This window comes from Callorhinus ursinus, unplaced genomic scaffold, assembly GCF_003265705.2.
Source record: "Callorhinus ursinus isolate GAN/ISIS: 27379988/994484 unplaced genomic scaffold, GSC_fseal_2.0 scaffold11, whole genome shotgun sequence".
Classification (NCBI taxonomy): Eukaryota; Metazoa; Chordata; class Mammalia; order Carnivora; family Otariidae; genus Callorhinus; species Callorhinus ursinus.
The window spans coordinates 2,549,900-2,571,039 of NW_027397073.1; the positions used below are offsets into that span (position 1 = coordinate 2,549,900).

Consider the following 21,140-nt stretch of genomic DNA (forward strand, 5'->3'; position numbering starts at 1 on the left):
GATAAAAGAAATTGCAAAAAGATCACTCTATTACGATGGCCCCGGCTTCCCCGAGTGTGCTCCGGAGGGAGCTAAGCCACAGTGGCCTTTCTCAGGCACACTTCCTAGGACGATCTTATGGGCAGGACTACCAACAGTGGTTCTCAAATAGCTTGCTGAGTTGCTAAGGGCTCCCCATTTCAGGTCCCTGGGGGGCATCTGCTCTTGAGGTCAGCATCAGAAGCACTGGGACAGCGCCAACCCCCTGGAGGGCTCCCATGCTCCAGCTGGTCATTCGGGATCAACACTCTCTTATTTCAGAGCCCAAGATAGGCTTTTGGGGAGAAGTCCAAGGGCTGATTCCTAAGTCTACACATTCCACTGCCTCCTTCCTTAAAGTTCCCTCTTTTCCTCTACCAATAGCCCTGTCTATTCTCCCCGTTTCTCCATTATCCCATCTCCAAAGCCTACCATTGGCCTCTGTTGTCAGTTCCTTCACTAACAAGCTGACTCAAGTAATGTCTGCCTCATCATCAGACCATTGCTCTGGATCACGTGGTTATGGAGAGTGAGCTGGGGGCCGTTCTGACACACGGGTCCCCAAGCAGCTCAGAGAGCAGGCATGGCGCCTGAATAGAAGTGGTCCTAAAATCATCAGAATTAATGATGCCAAAGATATTCTTTGAAGACACACTCTTCCTGCAGCTCATGGGATCAAACTCAGTATCATGCCCCCCTTTCTCTTGAGGGTGTCCTTTTACCTCCCTGGAAATGCCCTGAGAGATCATAGAAACTCATGAGTATAACAAATATACTTTTATTCTGTGTAATACCATGACTTAAAGTTTAAGGGATTTTACCAAGAAGATAATTTTTCTTTTCATTTCTGTTTTCAGATATTTCTACAACGTGAGAATTGAATAATTATCCAAGATCCCCCTGAGTCTCCCTTATCACAGATGGTGTCAGAAAGTTGTGGAATTTTCTTTTTAGAGGAGAGATTATTGATGTAGTATCTGCTAAGTCTTTCTGGGCTGACTGAAGGTAGGAGCAGTGTCTCAAGCAAAATAAAGTCTGAAAAGGGAAGTCATCCCTCACTCATGTTCTGATGCGGTTCTTGGCACATGTAATGAGCTGTCTACCCAAATGCCAGTCTCACCTGCCATCATCTTTCTGTCTAACAAAAAGTCAAATTTTGTTCACTTTCTACCAGCCTGGTCCTTCAAGATTCAGAAGGGAACATGATCTTTTTCTTAAGGGAAGCGAATCATCATGATCTCATTCCAGTTTCTGAGGTCAATTCAAGCTCAGGTATATGATTCAACCCTTGCCATCCTAAGTCTGCTGGGGTAAGAGTATGGTTGGAAGATTTATCTTGCCCCTAAAAGGGGGACATATGCAGGGATCCTCTATCCTATGCCTTAGATGTTTCTGTCTGCCTATGTTACCTTGGTCTGTAAGAGCCGTCCTGGGACCAGGTCCACAACCCAAGGATGTCAGAACAGAAGGGGGAGAAGAAGCTGGGTTCTGCCGTGCTGAAATCCCCCTGCCTCTGAGCTCCCTGTTGGGCCTAAAAAGAAATATCAGTCTTACTTAAGACACTCTTAGTTTTATCTTCTGTTAGCCTAAAGCATCCTTAAAGATGTGGGTTTAGAGACCCAACAGGAAAAATGGAGGCTAAGAAATATGGTGGGGGAGGAGGAAGATTACAAGTTAGGGAGTACAAACTGATGGAGTTTCTTGAAGCCTAGAGAGTAATGGGCAGGATAATGGAAGTGAACCAAGAATGGAGGAAGATGGCAAAATCTCTAAGCAGTGCCCTGAATGCATCTCCCTTGTCTGCTGGATTGCCACTCCCTCAAAGCAGCTGCAGAAGTTCTGCAAAAGGAAGCAAGCAGGATTCTTGATCCTATCTTGGAGATGGTGATACGTAAAGACTTGCAGCTGTTGTCACGCTGAAAACAAATTGCATACTTCCAATCTGTAAAAGTATTAGTGCAAGAAATTTCCACGTAATGAAAAAAGCTCATTAGAATAAAATGGTAGATTGGAAGTAGAAAAATAGCTCTTTATCTGTAATTGGTTCAGGCAAACTTTGTGAAAGAGGTGAATTTCCAAAAGCTCCCTGGAGAAAAAGTACCCCTTTCCCATTCACCACTTACTCATCTATTTTCGATTATAAACTCCTGGAAGGTGTGTAGGTGTTTTTGCACCAAACATAAAGGGTAAGGACAGAGGCACTTTTCCTGAGTACCACCCTTGTTTTCTGTTTACTGATGACGACTTGATCAAATTCCTATAGAATTCTGGCTTTTCCACATTTATTTACCCTGTTTAGACAAGACCTCGCTGCTCTTGGACAAGGTAATCAATGAATGGTAGCGAGACCATGAGTATAAGACACTGTGCACCACTCAGGGTTTACTTATTAACGTGAAATCTTAAAACTAACTGTATTTATTGAGATGACCCCTGGGGTTCCTCAAGAGGCATCAGCAGGGAGAATTCAGCAGGGGACAGAGCTAGAGGATTTGCGGTAGTTCTTCTGAGAGGTGTAGGGATAGGTGGAAAAGGTATTCACAAGTGAAGCTTTAGCCAGTGGAAATTCGGCAGGGTGGGGGAAATGTGTACTGACTCCTAGTATTTATAAAAAGGATCTGAAGTTAGATCCATAGCCTTGCAAGAGAAGCACTCTCTTACATTACCTTTGGATATGGCCATGTACTATGAAGTTGGAAAATATTATTACTATTACGTTGTCCCCATCTCCCCTGATTGTACCTACCGTAGCTGGTGCAGTAATGCTCTCTTTCTTATAATTTTATGTAAAGAACCTGATTATGGAATGCCTGAGATTTCCAGTCATTGCATTTCTTCTAAAATACAGCTAATGTAATAGAATAAAGGGCATTGTCCCTTTCTATTCTCTCTACAGAATGTGCTGAATCCAGGAGAAACCCCAGAAAGTTTTGTCTAAGACAGAACGAACTGCCTATTTTCTTTAGAAATTGAGGGCAGAACTGTGGTTACACTATATCTTTAAATATTTTGAACCAGCCCTGAAATCCTATTACTTCCATATGCTATGTGGTTTCCCGTTAACAAAACCCTATATGATCTCATAAGACAACGTTACAGAAGAAATGTGTTGTCCTGGAATGAGAAAATGTGACTTCCTGCCCCACCTCTGACCCTTTTCCTCTGTGTGACCACGGACAAGTCATTTACACTCTTAGTGCTGCATGAACTCACAATCATAAATCTGCTAGGCAAGAAAGGTTACTTGTCTTTTCTTTTCCTTAGAACTACGTGGAATTTAACACAAAGGCCTGGCCTGGTGAGAAATCTATTGCCGATCTTCTTTTCTTCCCACCCAAGGATTTGTAAGAGCCCCCACCACCACTTAGCTCCTGGTTTACCCGTGAGAGGTGCAATGGCCCAACTGATGTGTCCCTTCGGAAAGAATTTCTTTGGCTGTTTCTGGGCACACTGGGGACATGAGACTCTGAGAAGTTTGAGGAACCCAGTGTTCAGAGCCTAGCCACCCCCACCCTGAGTTCTCACCATCTTTCTGGAGTGACACCAGGAACCCAGAAAATAGACAGCCAACACACCGTACAGCCATGCTGCTCTGAACCCCTCCCAGTCTGAGGAGCTATCTTCCCGTTCTTCTCTAGCTTCTTCCAAAGGCTTTATCTCTCTCCCTTTTCTCTTGTGCATAGTGATTTCAGAAAAGTCAGGACAAGGGTCCTCTACACAATTTGGCCTTGCATCACCCGACTCCGCCCCCCTTCTCTGCCAGACAGAGTGCAATAAGGGCAGGGATCTTGGTCTTGGCTTAAAATAGTATCTAACATATAATAGTGTTCAATCAATAAGTGTTGAAAAAAATGAAAGAATGAATGAAAAAGCCTGGCAACCTAGCACAACAATACCAAAGGGATGGTGGGATATTAATGAGGAATAACAGGAGATATAAATAAGAAAATATTATATGTCAATATATTGATATGTATATTAGACATAATTACACACTTGTCTCCCTCCACTAGTATTTTGCACATATCGCAAATTTGTTAAAGGCAGGGAATGAAGTTTCTTAGGTGGAATCTGGAAATTGAAGACATTTTACTTTAATCATCCAAACAATACAAAATTTGAGGAAGGTGTTATTCCCATTTCACAGAGGGGCAAACAGACACTGGTAGAAATGAATCACTTTCTCATAATAACTATTACAGTCAGGGAGAAGACTAGACTTGATACCAGGCCAGTTTTCTTTCTACCATTCCCAGATCCTTTCCCGAACAACTGACAAAGCCCACCGTCCCTCCTTGCCCAAAGGACGCAAAATTGTGTCGGACTTTCCAGTTCCACACAGAGCAAAGGAAACATGTGAACTACTTAAACTATGAAAAAATTCAGATTATCTCCAAATCTTGTTCTGACAACAACTAACTTAAGTAAATATGATATGCTTAATGGAATTTAAAATGTGTTTCTCAAATTTCAATACCAAATCCAAGGGAACACAGATTATACACAAACATGAGTATTTGGAGCATTTCTACTCTCCCATATTTCCAAGTATGATTTTTATTGTTTTTTATGTATTAAACTTTTGAATACCCAAGTGGTTTGTAAAAGCTTTTATTAAAAATCCCAACTTTGGGATGGATAACCAAATTGAATCTGAACACTGAAACAGCTGAGCCATACGGTGAGTTATTTTCTCACGCAATCTCACTGAATATACAGGGAGTTGTACTTTGTAGAGGCAATTTTAGTGGAATGCTCGGGACGCGGCATCCTTTAATTATCTTGACGTGGTCCTGCCGGAAGGGAAGTGATTAGGAACAGGAGAAGAAGACAGAGAAGGAAAATGGTTGGAAGGAAAATGGAATAAGAAAAGAAACTGCTTCTAATTCTTTTTGGAGATAGTCTAGGTATGAATAATAAATGAACGAATGATTAAGAAGAAGAAGAGAAAGGTTGAGGCGGGACAAAGGCCAGGGAACCAGTGCCAAAGTCACTCGGTGAGGCTGTCGGGCAGGAGCTCCCTTTCGGAGTGTCCTATTGCTGAGCCCAAGAGAAGGTGGGAACTTGGCAAACTCCCTTCCTTCCCCTGCTTTCCTGGGATTTTACTCCAGAGAAACAAAGCCAGGGAGAGAGGAAGGGGGAAAGAGGAGATGGGTGTGGAGGAAAGAAGGAAAGAAATAAGGAATGAAGGGAGGGAGGGAATTCAGAGACCACAGTTTCACACACTTGTCATCCCCATGGGCACTCCGCTTCGAGCAAGTGTTTTAGGACATCAGTCTACAAGCTCCCATGTACTGGACATTGGGCTACATTTAGAATGCTTTTTAACCACAGATCCATTGTTTTGGTGAGAAAAAATGATGTGAGTGGATAACCTCCATGAATCCATCAAGTCAAGATGTAGAGAATGACCTTCCCTGTTCTTCTCTCAACTGGACACTCCTCACCTCTGAGGGTTCATGGAGGCTGCCGTCACCACCTCTACTGTCCATGAACACCTGTCCAGTGGTGCCTCCTCCCGCGTTGTGAGTCTCTATCCATCCTTGCACATTTCCTGGCCAAGCACTGTGATTTCTAAGTATTTAGGGCATAGGTTGTTTTTTTGTTTGTTTGTTTTCAGTATATTTCTCATGTTAGACTGTAAGATTTATGAGAACAGAACCACACTTACTCACCTAACATTGTTTCCCAAGTGCCTGGTATGTGTTAGCTGTGAATCAAATACGTGTTCAGTGAACTTTGGCGATGATCAGGGAGTGATGGTAATACAAGAAAAAGTTCATGTCTAAAAGCAAAAGAGCTCTCTTCTCTTCTTGCATGAGCATTATTACCTCATACACAATGGCAAAAAGAAGGGACTGGGTCTTAATCACCTTTCTACTCCTGTGCGCACCTCGGAGGGCACTCAAACTGTGTTATAGGAAAGGAGACAAGAAGGGTAGAAAGAAGAAAGGGAGTGTGAGAGGGAGAGAGGAAGAGGGGAAAGGAAGAAAATTTTCAGGTGACTGGATAAGGAAATATAACCAAAACCAGCAGTGGAGAAAATCAGAGATAGTAGCCTAAAAATATATATATATATATATATATATATATGCAAACACTCAGACTTCTGGTCACACTCTTTGCCTCACCTCTAATATGTGGACATACCAAATAAGAAATAGCACAAGCAGAAGCAAAACTCAGCAGATCACAGGAAAGCAGAGGAAATCTGTAAAAGGATAGTAAACCTGAGGTAACAGCCAAAGACCTGCGGGGTGAGGTGGTCAGAGTTTTATGAACTTGGCCCTAAAATTTTGATACTTGTGTAAAGAAGACACTACAGCTATAGGCCCCTTGTGCAGGGGAATCCTACTGAAACAGTCCTCTTATCCATCTTGAGCCGGTGCTGTGGAAAACCGCTCACCAGCCCAGGGACTCAGCACAAGGTCTAAAAGCATCAGGAACGAGAAATCATAACCGTAAACTTCCACTGAGCTTGGCGGTGGAGGCTGGTTTTGCATGACTTACACGGGCAGGTGGCGAGGGTCTGCTGGCCAGGAAATTGACGAGAAACCTGATCTGAAATGAATGACATCTGTAGGGCTCTGGAAGAGGTGAATCCAAACCACATCCCAGGGATGACACTGCAAGCCTAGGGCGCACAAAAATCTCATGGAAAACAAGATGCTGCAGAGGGACTACTGGTCCAAAATCACACAGCAGGACAAGAACCATGTCAGCAAGCCCAAACGGCAGATAAGACCCACTAGACAGTTCATGCCCGGGAACAACAGAAAGTCAACTTTAAAAGAACAGGTTTAAAACTCTCAATAAAATAAAGGAAGGACTAGAGACCATAAATTAAAAACACAACATTATGATAAAAGAAATGATTAGAAATGTACTAAGAAAATGTAGTCATAGGAAAATTCAGAAATTTAACCTGCAGATTCAATGGTAATATCAGCCTATTCTCATATAAGTGTTCTCTCAGCATAGTACATATATCTAAATTTATTTCATCCTCATACCAAGCCTATGAGATTAGTATAAACTATTTTAATTCCCACTTTTCATATGAAGAAATTGGAGCACAAAAGTGAAGTGGGTTGCCCCAGCTCACACAAAATAAGTGGGGAGCCGTGATTCACACTCAGAAGTCTGAATCCCAAGTCTCAGCTGTGCACTAGCAGGCTTTACTACCTCTTGGGATATTATAGTAGAACGAAGAGAGAGCTGAAGGGAGAAACTAGGACTTGGGAATTGAGGAAAAGAGCTAGAGCAAACTCAGAATGCATCTGAGAAATATACAGAAATAGAAATGAGAAGGAGGGAAACATGGAGAACATAATGAAAAGGGCCATTAAGTCTGGGAGCTCCAAAAGCAGACACTGAAGAAGAGGAAGGAAAGGCAATTATCAGAAGGCTTAAGAGGTTGGGACTGACCAAAGAGGTCATGAATATTCCTGTTTAGAAAATAGTACTAGTCCAAGCAGGGTAAATAAATCTACACCCAGATACACCTTCGTGTAATTTCAAACATCAAAGCTCAGGAAGCTATCTTAAAAACAACTGGGGAAAAAAAAAAACCCAGAATACCATCCAAGATCAAAGCAAATTCACATATATGAGGTACAATATATGCCAGAGGAACATGGAACCATATTTTATTTTATTTTTTTATTTTATTTAAAAGTCTTCATTTATTTATTTGACAGAGAGAGAGCACGAGTTGGGGGGGGTGGGCAGAGGGAAAGGGAGAAGCAGGGAGCCCAATGTGGGGCTACATCCCAGGACCCTGGGATCATGACCTGAGCCAAAGGCAGGTGCTTCACCAACTGAGCCACCCAAGCACCCCTGGAACCGTCTTTTAAAAGTGCTGGTAGAAAAATCTGCCAACCCAGAATTCTGTACCTAGCTAAATATCATAAATAGGAATATAAAGTCTTATGTATTCCTGAAGACAAACCATTTTCACACATGCACAGATTCTTCCAGTCACACACCCACTGAAAGAACTACTGCAGGACGAACTTCAGACAACATGAAACTGGATCCAAACAAGGAAGAGCTATGCACAGAGCAAAGGTGTGCAAATAAATTGGTAAACATTTTGACAAATCCGTCAAAAGTATTGACAGCAGAAAATAATATCTATTTTGGCAAGGTAAAAATAAGACAACTAAAATGCTGAGACCAAGAATGGGAAAGACAAAAATGGCAGTTAAGAGTTAAAGCTTTCTAAATTTCCTCATCTTGTTCAGGGGGAGGACAGAGAAATAATTAAGTTTAAATTCCAGTAACTCAATTTCATTTCTAATGTTTTATTGCTTAAAATAGATCTGGGGCAAAAAATGACAAATGTTTAGCATTTGTTAATGCTTATTATATTGCATTATGGGTGTGTGTTGTATTGCCTCTGTACTCTTTTCTATTTTGAATTTTGTATAGTTAAAAAAAATCCTTTTCACATTAACTGAAAGGCAAATTAAGTCTTCTAGACAATTATTTCACACCTTCCTCTCCCCACAAACTTTCAACACCTCCTCTCCTTTCTCCCTCTCGGCTGATGACCTTGTTTCTCACTCCACTGAGAACACTGGAGCGATCAGAAGGGCATTCCACAGACTCCCCCTCTGCCTCTGTTCTGGCAGCCGCGGCAGCCTGCTGCTTGGCAGGTGCAGCCTGCTGGTCCCCGTCAGGACGGTCCCTCGGCTGATGGACTGACTGTGTGCTCGCTTGCCTTCGCAGGACAATACCCAGCACATAGCCCCTCACTCTCCTGCCTCATCGCCCAAAACATACAAACGTGCTGCTATTTCTCCTTTAAAAGCAAAAGCAAAATCAACTTTCTCATGCCCACACGTTCCCACCTGCTACTGCTCCATTTCTCTTCTGCCTTTTGCTGCAGAACTTGAAATAGTTCTTCCTGATGCCACCCCTCATAGCCCTCCTCCCATTGCCTTTAAACACAGTTCAGCACACCCCTATCCCCACCACTGCACTGGCCCTGCTGTCCTCGTGCTCAGGGGTGACCTCCATCTGGCGGAGTCCAAAACTTAGCCTCTGTCCTCGCTGAATGTGACTCTGTCCCACATCCCTCTCCTGGTTTCTGCAGGCAATCCTTGGTGCTCCTTGGCTCAGAGACACACACAGATCTCTGTCTCCATCTCTGTCTCCATCGGCACATGACGTCCCCTCCGTGTGTCTTCCTCTCCTCTAATAAGGACACCATTCATAGATGGGGCCCCCTACTCCACCCTGCCCCTCATCTTGCTTATACCTGCAAAGACCCAGTTTCCAAATAAGCTCACCTTCATGGTACTGAGGATAAGGCTTGAACATATCTTTGGGGGACACAATTCAATTCACAGCATAAGGCTACTAGATATTTTAAATTTAACTTGTCCAAACTGCCATTCTGGTCTTCCAATTCAAACAGGTCCCACCGGCAATTCCTCTTCCCATGTAATGTCAGGCCTACTTACCAGTTATGCAAAAATCTTGGAGTCATCTTTGGTTTCTCTCTTTTCTCACATCCCTTGTTTAGCCCCTAAAGAAATCCCATCAACACACACACACACACACACACACACACACACACACACACACACGGTATCTGACCCCTCTCTCATCACGTCTCTTGTCACTACCTTGGTTCAAGGCCCAGTGCTTTTAGTTATTACCACGCATTTGACTGTGCTCCTGAGCAACCAGCGTCCTAATGGCCAATTCCCACCCCGCAATTTTTCACTATTATAAACAGCCTTGCAATGATCATCCTCATGCTAACATTTTTGTGCCCTAAAGCAATTATTTCTTCAAGTTAAATCCTAGAAGTGGGGTTGCAGAGTCAAAGGTAGCACATTTTACAGTTTGTTTTACCTTGCGCAATTGCCTTTCAAAGGTTGGGTGAACTGGTCCCTTTTAAATGATCAGCAATTCATTTTGCTTTGTAATATGGATCTCAATTTTTGAGAAAAGTCAAGTCATTTGCTTCTTCTGTTTACTTTAAACTAAGATTTATTGTGTGCCCACCAGGCACCGGGCGCTGTGACAGACACAGAATCCTGCCCTCCCGGAGCTTAAATTCTAGCTAGGAAGACAGACTATAAATAATAAGCATGGCAAACAAAGGAACCAGACGGACTTATTGGAAGGTGTATTGGAGGCGACATCCACTGTGGTGAGAAGCAGGGATGTCCCGGTTGCCGTTTGAGATGGGGGGGTCAGGGTCAGTCTCGTGGAGAAGTCAGTCAGTAGGCAGAGGCCTGGAGGAGTGAAGTTAGCTCTGCAGCCCTCTGGGGAGGCTGTCCAGGCAGAGGGAGCACCAAGAGAGAGGCAAGTATTCAGGTAGGTTAAGTAGAAGTCCATGGAAGAGGAAGGGCCTTGGGTGAGGGGAGAAGAATCTATATTTTAACCCGAATCTAACTAATAGAACGGCATGAAAATGCCCTGCTCTCCTGCAGTCTCTCTGTGCCCCCACCAACTCCATTTTGGAGCTGGACAAAGGAAGCGATAGCAGGTCATAGGAAAGAAAGTTACCAAATTAAGTGCATTCCGCATTCAGAAAGTGTATAGATTCTCCTTTGTCTTGCTACCTGGTTGCCTCGAAAAAAAGTTCCCAGCAGACTTCTCTGCTTCCTTTTGTAAGTGTGGACATGGCTGCAAACCTAAGGAAGCTCCCACCACCCAACGCCCAACCCCGCAGGCCCCGTCTGTTACCTCAAGCCCATCCTTCTACACTCACACTCCCCTGCACACTCACGCTCACACACCTGAGTGAGGTCCAGCCCTCACACCGCTGGCTACAGAGTCCTATGAGGCACAGTCATACCCCGTGCCTTCAGACCTCGTAGTTCATGTGCTGTGATCTGTAGTCGAAGCCTTCTCTGAATTAGCTGCTTTGTCACTGCGTCACCTAGGCAGCAACCAGGTGCCTGCCCTGCTAGATGGACGGCATGCTCTTGCAGGACAGGAACTGTGTCTCACGATTCCTAGTAACCTCCTCAGCCTCAGTGGTGCCTGCTACGTCGCAGGGGCTCAAACGCTGATGGATGAGATGTGTAAGTGCATCTACGCTCAGGCAGAAGGTAGTGTGGATGTGCATCTGCGCAGTCCTTAGGACCCCGAGTCAACTCCATGATCACGTTGTGTCTTTCCCTAGAAGGTTCACATGCCAGGAAGGAGGCAGGAGGACCTTGATCAAAGGCAACTGGGTGGTGGTGGGGAACGACGCAGGTGGGCAGATCCCAGGTCCTGAAGGGGGGACCATGGGGTGGGGATGACATTTAGCAATGCCGTTCTGGGACTTTGTTCTAGACATGGGAGCATGAGCTGAGACCACACCAGGAGCAGTGAGGGGCCAAGCTTAGGAGAAAGTGACTAATCCAAACTGACCTCCATATACCAGACATCTAGTCTATGGGCTTTTGAGAGTGGGCTGGGGATGTGGAAACCAGTGTTACAACATCAGCACATTGACAGGGAAAAAAAAAAAAACCATGCTTAAAGAAAAAATATTGTAGAAAGCAAGTTAGTGAGCCGAATCCTAGCCAGGCTTCAGTTTCTTTGAAGGAACCGGCCAGGGAAGCTCTGGTAGGGCAGATCAACCCATGTTCTGCAAGGGGATGTTTCATGAGGCCTCTTGGGAACAGGGACTGCAGCAAATGAGTGCCACATCACCAAAATGTACCAGGCATGGGGCATGGGACGCCAGACGCCTTGCAGTCACCACTGGACAGTGGGGAGGAGAGGCAGAAGAGTCTGTTGAGCACCAAGGTCCCAGGAGACATCTAATGCCACTAGGCAGGGAGGTGCCCCATCTGAATCATGCCCTGGTTTGTACAAACAAGAGACCCAGGCACCATGGCCCTCAGCCTGCCATCTTTGGGCCAAACTTTAGAGAGCACTGTGGTCCGGGGAGGGGGGTCCCTTTCTCACTGTTAGACACGCTGGGATGTGGGGACAGCAGGGTCTGTTCCATTTACAAGCCACGGTGAAAGGAGAGAGAAAACAGGGCTGTGTCAGTCATTTTCATCCAGAAACAGTGTCAGACGGGGAGGTCGAATTATGCCCTAGTGCAGAACAACATGAGCCCTGGAGGACCAGCCTGGGACCTGGGGAGCTGACCATCAGGATTTGGGAAGAAATGTCTCTTCTGCATCTCCAACGGGTGGCTCCTATGTGAGCATCTCCAGCACCATCTCCAAGCAAGATTGTCCCTGCCCAGAAGAGGAAATTCAAGGACAATGTTCCTTAGGTTTGTGGTCAGAAACTCTGATTTATATCTCATTCAACACCCTCCCAAGTGCTGAGACTTGGGAAAACACTCCGCTTGGGTAAGGGTTGTGTTGGAGCAGCGGAGTGAGAGATGGCCTCACCACTGCCCTGAGGTAAGCAACGTGGTGTAGAGATAACTTTTCATTCTATGAATTTGAATCTTTGTTCCATGACTCACCATCAACCCAAATAGTTAAGGTGGTAAATTCATGGGTTGTGGATTGCTGGTTGTAGGAATTTTTCCCCCCATAAAATACAGCATACAAGGGTTATAAACACACAATACAGATTATCAGACTATAAAAAGGCATAACAATACAATATGATTCATTGCTGGCATGGGCACAATATTTTGCTGGAAGATTAAAGACTATGTGACTTAAATAACTTTTATTGTAATGCTTTCAACAGATCTCCTAACAGGGAAAACAAACGGATTCTGCCTAGTGATATGACTGGTGAGTAGTACCCAATAAAATCCCCCAGAGGGCTATTCATCTCTCCAGTCTAGCTGAGATGGTTGCACTTTGGTGCACGTTTCCCAACCAGACCCGGCAGCTTCTGGGCTGCGCGGTAATATACCAGTCTCCTAGGATGCGCCCGTTTGGCTAAATATAGCGCGTGTCCTCCCAGTAACGCGGCAGACGGGGAGTAATTGATGCTCCCGTCCCTCCTCCCACTCTCCTGCACAGGCTCTGTTGGATTCCGTCCAGGAATTAATTTGTGGTAATCTGGTCCCCAAATAAATAACTTTTGTCTTTATACGGCACCTTGAGTTTCCCAAGGAGCTATATGCAGCCCGGACAACGGGCACTTTGCACATGACCGTGGGGAGACCCTGCTCAGGGCATCTACAATTCAAATGCAGGGATGAGGGCTGAAGTCATCAATCTGTCCTGTCTGCCGCTTGCAGGCCGAGCTGGAGGTGGGGCTTTCGGCACTGTCCCCCGAAGAAGATCTGGAAGCAGTGACAAGGGGAGAGTCTTGATGTCCTTCCTCCTCGGGCTTGACGCACAGGGTGCTGGCAGAGCGTTCCATCAGAATAGAGATGCTCTGTGTCCGAGGAGTGGTACCCTGTCTGCTCCGGCCCCTGGATTGGCTGAGCCGGCGAGCAGGGCAAACGCCGAGTTCCCCGGAGTTGCTGGCAGCCTCCTGCTCTTTGTTCTGCAGAATGTGAAAATAGTGTAAATAGCAGCATCTGCGGCTGCTCCTGCGGCTCTGACCGCCAGCCAAATCCTTCTGTTCTCCCTGTCGAGCCATCCACATGCTGCACACACGCGTGAACTGCGGAGCGGGAGCAGCGTGTAGACCCGGGGAGCGCGGCGAGCACGCGGGCGAGTGTGCCTTCCGCCCCACTCCCCTCATTCAGGGCCACCCCTGGGGGGACACTCCTGCGCCTGGACTGGGGGTCCCCAGCTGGGGGTGCCACACCACGGACCTTCCCGGCATCTACCGGGTGACTGTGCAAAATGCGCGCTTGCCCTTTCTCCCCCCCAACAGCCTGCAGAAGGGCCACACATCATTCCTTAATAGCTGTAGGAACCTCAGCTGAATTTTATGCTTTGGAATTTTTCAAGAGAGGATTAGTCTTCTTCACTGGCCCCCTGACGATAATGAAATGAACCCTGGCATGAGTGACTCAACGAATTCTGCTGTCGATGGCCACCAACAAATTTCACATTTCGTCTAGAAGCTTTCCATGTGGCCAGCCCCAAAGTGTTCATTTTTCTTGGATGTTATAATTTCCTTTCTCTGTCTCCCGTCTTTGTTAACTGACAAAAGAAAAGGCTGTTATTTTCAGTATGTCAAAAGAATCTGCATTGTTTTCCTATCTAAGTGACAGATGTCACCGGACTGTGAATTGTATCCTAAAGTTCTCAACAGCCTGATCAAAATTAATGTCGTCTTGATTTTAGAAATAAGTTGTCACATGGTTAGTGTGATAGCTTTATATTATTATAACTTCCATAGCATCCTGAGTCTCACTCCAAGACAGCCTTAGCATAAAAATGCAGAATTCCCATCTATATTTATCCCTTGTTTTTTAATGTGTATCTTTCTAGTACATGTCAACCCCAAGGACATAAAATGCTTGTCTCTGAGGAGCAGCCTGTAATTGTGTTTAAAAAATACACACCAGTAACTCTTCTGTGCATAGAAAATTCTGCACACTGCTGGTGAAGTATGTGTGCACAAATGGTAATCTGTTCTGTGGTCATTAAAGGTTAAAACTGGCAAAGACCTGAAATGTTCTAGGACTAAAGCAAGTAGAGGTGTATTTTCAAGCTAATAGTAAATGATAGTCTTCAGAATTTCAACCAGGGTCACCTGGCTGGATCAGTCGGTAGAACATGCAACTCTTAATCTTAGGATCATGAGTTCGAACTCTACTAAAGCGTAGAGATTGCTTGTGTAAAATGTGGGAGATTTCCAAGAAGTCAATGGAGTCTATTTGTTAAATTCCTTTTTTGTTTTTCTGTTTTGTGTGTGTGTGTGTGTTGTTGTTGTTGTTGTTGTTGTGTATAATTTACTATTGTTTTGCCATCCCAAGACAATAAGGGTTTGAATTTTTATGGTATATATGTCAAGGGGTGGAAAATTAGAAATAGTTCAGGAAGTAATTTTTTCATGAATTATCAAACAGATAGGAAAGTGCTGAGGAGAATAAAGAGAAAATAAAGGGAAAAGCAAACATCCTGAGGGACACAAGACCAGGAAAGTTCTTGATGTGGACACCCTCACCCTTGACAGCCCAAGGCCACTGCTGCCTTTTCCAGAGGCTCTGAAGAAACCCCACAGCCAGACCGGCACAATACTTTTCGATTGACTTACAGATCACAGCTACAGCACCAAGTCAGCCAGACTATAAAATGGTTGCTTGCTTAGGCTCTGCTCCCAGCACACTCTGAAGAGATCTTTCTGCTCTCATGATCAGACTGTGAGGACTGTTTCAGATACTAACATTTTCCTCTCCTGGTTCGTTGCTTCCTGTAGGAAGCAAGTCCTGAGAAGGGGAATTTTTTCCTCTCCCAGAACTTCAAGTCTAGAACATCCCTTCTAGGCTGCAGATTGACCAGTTGGGGGATACACCCAGGGGATCCACTGGCACTGAGCCTAAAAGTAGGGTATAGGGTGGTGACCACGCTCCCTGGCCCTCCTCCGTCCAATGTCTGCAGGACAGAGATTATAACTGTGGTTTCAGAGTGTGATGGGTCAACTGTATGTGTCAACTTGATAGGCTAAGGGATGCCCACATAGCTGGGAAAACATTATTTCTGGGTGTGTTTGTGAGGGTGTTTCTGGAAGGGGTGAGCATTCCAATCAGTAGACAGAGTACAGAAGATCACCCTCACCAGTGCAGGTGGACAGCATCCAGTCCATTTAGAGCCTAAATCAAACAAAAAGGCAGAGGAAAAGTGAATTCTTTCTCTTCTTGAGCGGGAGAACCCATCTGCTGCCCTTGGACCTCCATATATTCCTGGTTCTCGGGCTTGCAGAGGCAGACGGCACTATGCCACCATCTTTCCTGGTTCTCCAGCTTGCAGATGGTGCATCTTGGGATTTCTCAGCCTCCACATAAGCCCACTCCTTTAATGAATCTCCTATATATCCTTATATATCTACATGTGTCCTGTTGGTTCTGTTTCTCTGGAGAACCCAGGGTCCTCTGTAGAGACACTGGCCATAAGTGCAACTGTTCAAGAATGTTCACTACCCCTTAGCCTGAAATATTCTCCAAAGCCGATATGATTGAATTTAATGGAGAAACAAAGAAGAAGAAGAGATTGGTTCATGTGGGAAAGTCAACATAGCATGGGTGATGCCCCTCAAAGGGGCAAATAAGGCCTTTACCACCAAAATGCTAGTATTCCCATGGGCCACCTGATGATAGCAGACCAGACAAGTTGACTACTGCCCAATCCGATGTAAAGACAGAAAATCTATCAGTTGGATTGGCATGGGAAGACCAAGCTATGCTTGTAGAAATCACTCACTTTAGAGGGAAATGTGCACCAGGAACTCATGGAATGGACAGGAGAGTATTCGGAGGCGGAAGGGTAAGGAGGTGATTAATGAAAACTGGTATCTGTTCATGTCAGCACAGATACTGCCCGTTTTTCATGAAATGTAGAAATTAGAGGGTATAAAGTTTTCAGAGAAATCCTTCTCAAACGTTAGGCCTCATCCCAAAGCCCTTCCTATTAGACGACTTCCCCAGCACCACCCATTTCCTGGGCAGCTCTAGCCCAGACCCCAACTCTCTCAGCATTCTGTCCCTACCTCACTTGCTCATAGTCACATGTGTGTTTTGTGCCCTTGCCAGAGGCAGACTCCTTGAGGAAGGGACTCCATTTTTCCTACCTTTATATTCCCAGAGAAACCTAACTTGGGGCTTCACATAAGGAAGCTACTCCAAAGTGTTGGTTGGTATCAATAAAAATTTGTAATAATATAAACAAGTTTTATAATATTTTATTTTTTTATTTAAAGTAAATTAGCCAAGGTATAGTACATCATTGGTTTTTGATATAATGTTCAAAGAAAAAAATCCCCCAACATGAACATAGACACCAACAAAACATTGAAAAAGAGGTTCTTCTCAAACATCATCAATCATGGAGGATGGTGTTGTGGGTTCTAATATTCCCCCACTCACTGAATTCTTGTGACTACACCCCGAAGATCATTTCCCAGCTCCTCAGTCCCAGTAGAACTGAACAAAAAGAGAACAAGACAGAGACACAACACTGCAGAACCAGAAGGATAAGACACACTCCTGCAAGAGAGTTTCCTGTGCCCCCAGAGTGCGGACACAATGTGAGCCGGAGGAGGGGATCATGTGGTACTGAGGGGAGGAGGGAGGTCTTGGAGAAGTCCCCCAGGAGCATTGCAGGCTGGATGAAGCTGAGGTAACACCAAGCAGATGCGATGCTGCCATCCAAAACACCCCCAGTTGCCTGTCCAGTCAGCCACATGCTCATTGGGAATTGGCTTGTTGGACACTCTGAGCTCTGGACACTTCTCCGCACAGACCTGCAGGGCACCCTCCCAAGGGGACAACCTCTTGTCCTAAGTCTTAGACAGTATGAAGTCCCAGAACTGACATCTCATGATTTAGAGGCAGTATGAGGGAAAGTCTCAGCCCAGCAAAGATGGGACTACACAGGCCAGTCTCATGCTAGTACGCACTGAAATTACTCTATTAGGACAGGTGCATGAATAGGGCTCTACAGTCTGGACCGATTTCTATAAGTATGAGATTTCTATGATGTCTATAAATTCATAAATTTTTACATGTTCATACATATATAATGAATATATGTTTGTGGATTACTTTCTCAAAAACCTTCATGTGAAATTGAATCTCTAGTAAGAGGCACTATTTTCATCTTGTATCCATGGTACCCTTCTTCTGCCTCCTCCTTCCATGAGAATATTTGTAGAGAAAGGATGTATAGAGCTCTAGGCTGTAGTTAAAGAGAAATTCAAGAGAATAGGTGGCACATGGGTGGGCAGCTCAGTGGGATGTGAGAGTATGGAGGATGGGTCATACACTGCCAACAGCCGAGTCTGCCCAGCTTAGACCGGACACATGGTCTACCGCATGGACCATCTCAATCGAATCAGTATTCCAAGTGGACCAAATTAGTTCATCAAACATAAAAGTACTTCAAATGACTTTTTTTTAATAGAGTAGTTATCTGATCAAATGTACTAGATTAATATATGCTATATGTATACACATATCTATGTATAGCATCAAATCATCTTGCTTTAGAATTATATTTTATAGTTTAAAAAATCTCAACAAGACTGAAAATACTCTCTTTGATAACAGAGATATGACATTATACATTTGTCCAAACCCATAAAGCATACCACATCAAGAGTGCAGCATAACATACATTATGGACTTGGGGTGATTTTGAAGGAGGCATATGCAGAGTCATTTGTTGCAACACATGTACCACTCTGGTGGGGGACCCTGGTAATGAAGGAGGCTGTGGATGGTGGGGGGAGGGGGCATGTGAAAATCTCCGTACCTTCTCTTCAATCTTGCTATGAACCTCAAACTACTCTAAAAATATAGTCCTCAAAATATTTTTAAAAACATCTACCAGCATATGCCATCCAGTCTGGTTTTCATAATCTCCTCCTCGGGTGGTTAGTGTGTGGACCACTGACATCTTTTCAGACATTAATAAATGAGGGTTAAGTGGTTGAGTACATCTCCTGAAATGGAAGTGGCAGAGCACACCTCAGATCTTCCAAATCCATCATGCCCCTTGTACCTTCCCCACTCATGACCGTTGGTCCAAGTAGAAACTCCCTCACTATGGTGATAATTTTATCAGAGGAGCTGTCTGGAAAAAGCTGTGGAGATGTTCATGATTACAATAGTGCTGGAAACCCAAAGAATTACAAAGAAGTTATGTGTCCAGACTGGTATGTGTACAATGGGAGGTTGAAACTTCATCACTTCAATAACAAAGTTGAAATAGCTTCCCATCAAACTCATGGAGCCAGATCCACACCAGTGCCTCTCTGTGGATGATAAATGTGCTACTTTAAAACATACTTTCCACACCCTCTTTGTGTATCGTATTGAACGTGCAAATGTTAGTCATGGCAGGACCGTGACGTTAGTCAAAAGACCTGCCACCACTCTGAGAAACAAACGGAGGGTTCTAGAGGGGAGGGGGTGGGGGATGGGTTAGCCCGGTGATGGGTACTAAAGAGGGTACGTTCTGCGTGGAGCACTGGGTGTTATGCCCAAACAATGAATCATGGAACACTACATCCAAAACTAATGATGTAATGTATGGTGATTAACATAACAATAAAAAATTTAAAGAAAAATAAAACACCTGCCACCAGCCGTTCAGGCCCAAGAGAAACAGTTAAGGTGTTTCTTGTCCTTTCTATTTACAGAGGAGATTTGGGGCCAATTGAATTGTATTCCCAAACCTTTTGTTTGATTATAGGTTTCCTGAATAAACAGGTAGATGTTGTAATATACTTATTGAGAACTAAGGCTTAACATAAAGATACTGGTTATCCAGACTGGATTGATTTCATGAGAGAAACGTTCTTCAGTCCATGACCATGTGGACTATACAAAAAGCATTTTATTTGTTTTGAAGACGTTTATTTCTAGGCCAGGTCTTGTGCCACATAAATCTCCCACGTGGAGTAATTCCTCCCTCCCACAAACCATTGTGTGACATCTTCTCTGTCATCTTTGGCATTTCATAGACCGCACGTATACTGTTGTTTTACCCCCAGTTTGGCAGACAGCAAGTGCGTGTGATCTGCGCTTACCTGGCAACACAGACCCCCAAGGGAGCTGAGAACCACAGTGTATTAATTGAGCAAGTCCTTGGGGCATTGCCTCCCACCTTAAGCAGCTTATCAATCTTTGGAAATGCCTCAAAAACTTAGAAATAAAACTACCATATCATCTTGTAATCCCACTTCCAGGTATTCACCCAAAAGCAATGAAATCAGGATCTTGAAGAGTTGCTAGTACTCTGTGTTCAGTGTGATGCTATTCACAGTAGACAAGACGCGGAAATGACCCAAATGTCCTCTGATGGGTGAATGAGTGGACAGTATGCGGCATATGCATGCACTGGAATATGATTCAGCCTGAAACCAAACCCTTCAATGCATGACATCACAGATGAAGATAGAAGGGGTTATAATAATGAAATAAGTCAGTCGCAGGACAAATACTGCATGATTGCACTTCCATGAAAAATCTAAGAGAAATCTAAGGTATAAAATTTCAGGTATTCAGGATGAAACTTGCAGCAAACTCTAGACAATCTCTAGTATCTCTAGTTAACAATCCTCTATTGAACACGTAAAATTCGTTATGACTTTGGATCTCATGTTAAGCGTTTTTACCACGATAAAACAGAATTAACAATAGTAATAATGGGGAAATCCACTTAAAAGGCAAGGACTATTACAGATAATGCCACTGAGGTTTAAAGACGTAACTAAGTGCCAGCTCTTCTCGAGACAGAGCCAGGACCCACTGGGGGGCCCCCTCCCTGGAGCCCCATCCTGACTCTGTGCTGGGCCTCCCATCAAGCTGTTTCCTGTCAGTCACTCTACGTAGGTGTCATCACCCCAACTTCATGGATCAGGAAATCAAGGCTCAGAAAGCTTGAGTGATTTTCCTGGGTTCGGATTCAACCTCAATCTATCTTTCCTAGAACTCATGGTTTTTCTTGTTGTTATTTTGTTGTTGCCGCTGCCAGATTCATAGTCAGGGTCCTTGGCCAGATGGGTGGGTTTTTCTTGAGCCGCCAGATCCCTCACACATCCCTGAGGTCGCCAATGTGATTGCAGAGTGGAACCCCAGGAAGTCAGAACAGAACCTTCAGCAAGTCAGCCACTCTCAAGCACCCTTCCCAATGAAGGTCCTCCAGCCCCATGGCTTTGACCCTCAGATGCAGCCAGATTCCACTGGAGGTTTGCCCCTGAAGGTGCTGAGGTGGCAAGCTTTGCTAAGCCAAGCCAGCCAGGGTTTCTTTTTAGGTCACCAATTAGAAGGATGTGGCCAAGGCCATCAGCAGCAAGAGAAACCGTCATAATGCAGCTGGTCTGCTTTCCAGAGCAGCATGTTGGGGCTCCCCTAACGGGCTCCCTGAGCTACTTGGAGCAAAACTAGAGCCCTCCCCTGACTGCTCAGCCACATCCGTGGGGATTATTGGCTGGACTAGTGCCTGTGATCTTCAAGTAGTCTCATACCTGGCCCTGCGACTGGTTTTCCCTCCAGCCAGACTGTTGTATGATTAAATCTGGGAGCTTATCCATTGGCTATGCAGGCCAGTTCATTCCAAATG

The 21,140-nt window shown here is 44.7% G+C and overlaps 1 long non-coding RNA gene across 1 annotated transcript; it reads right to left on the reverse strand.

Moving 5' to 3' along the window:
- Positions 1–12,420: 12,420 nt before the first annotated feature.
- On the reverse strand, positions 12,421–15,432 carry LOC112835360 (uncharacterized). Its single transcript, XR_003211185.1, has 2 exons — positions 15,115–15,432; positions 12,421–13,446 (listed from the first exon to the last, which is right to left on the reverse strand). It is a non-coding gene; the product is annotated as an uncharacterized lncRNA (long non-coding RNA).
- Between the last annotated feature and the right edge of the window lie 5,708 nt (positions 15,433–21,140).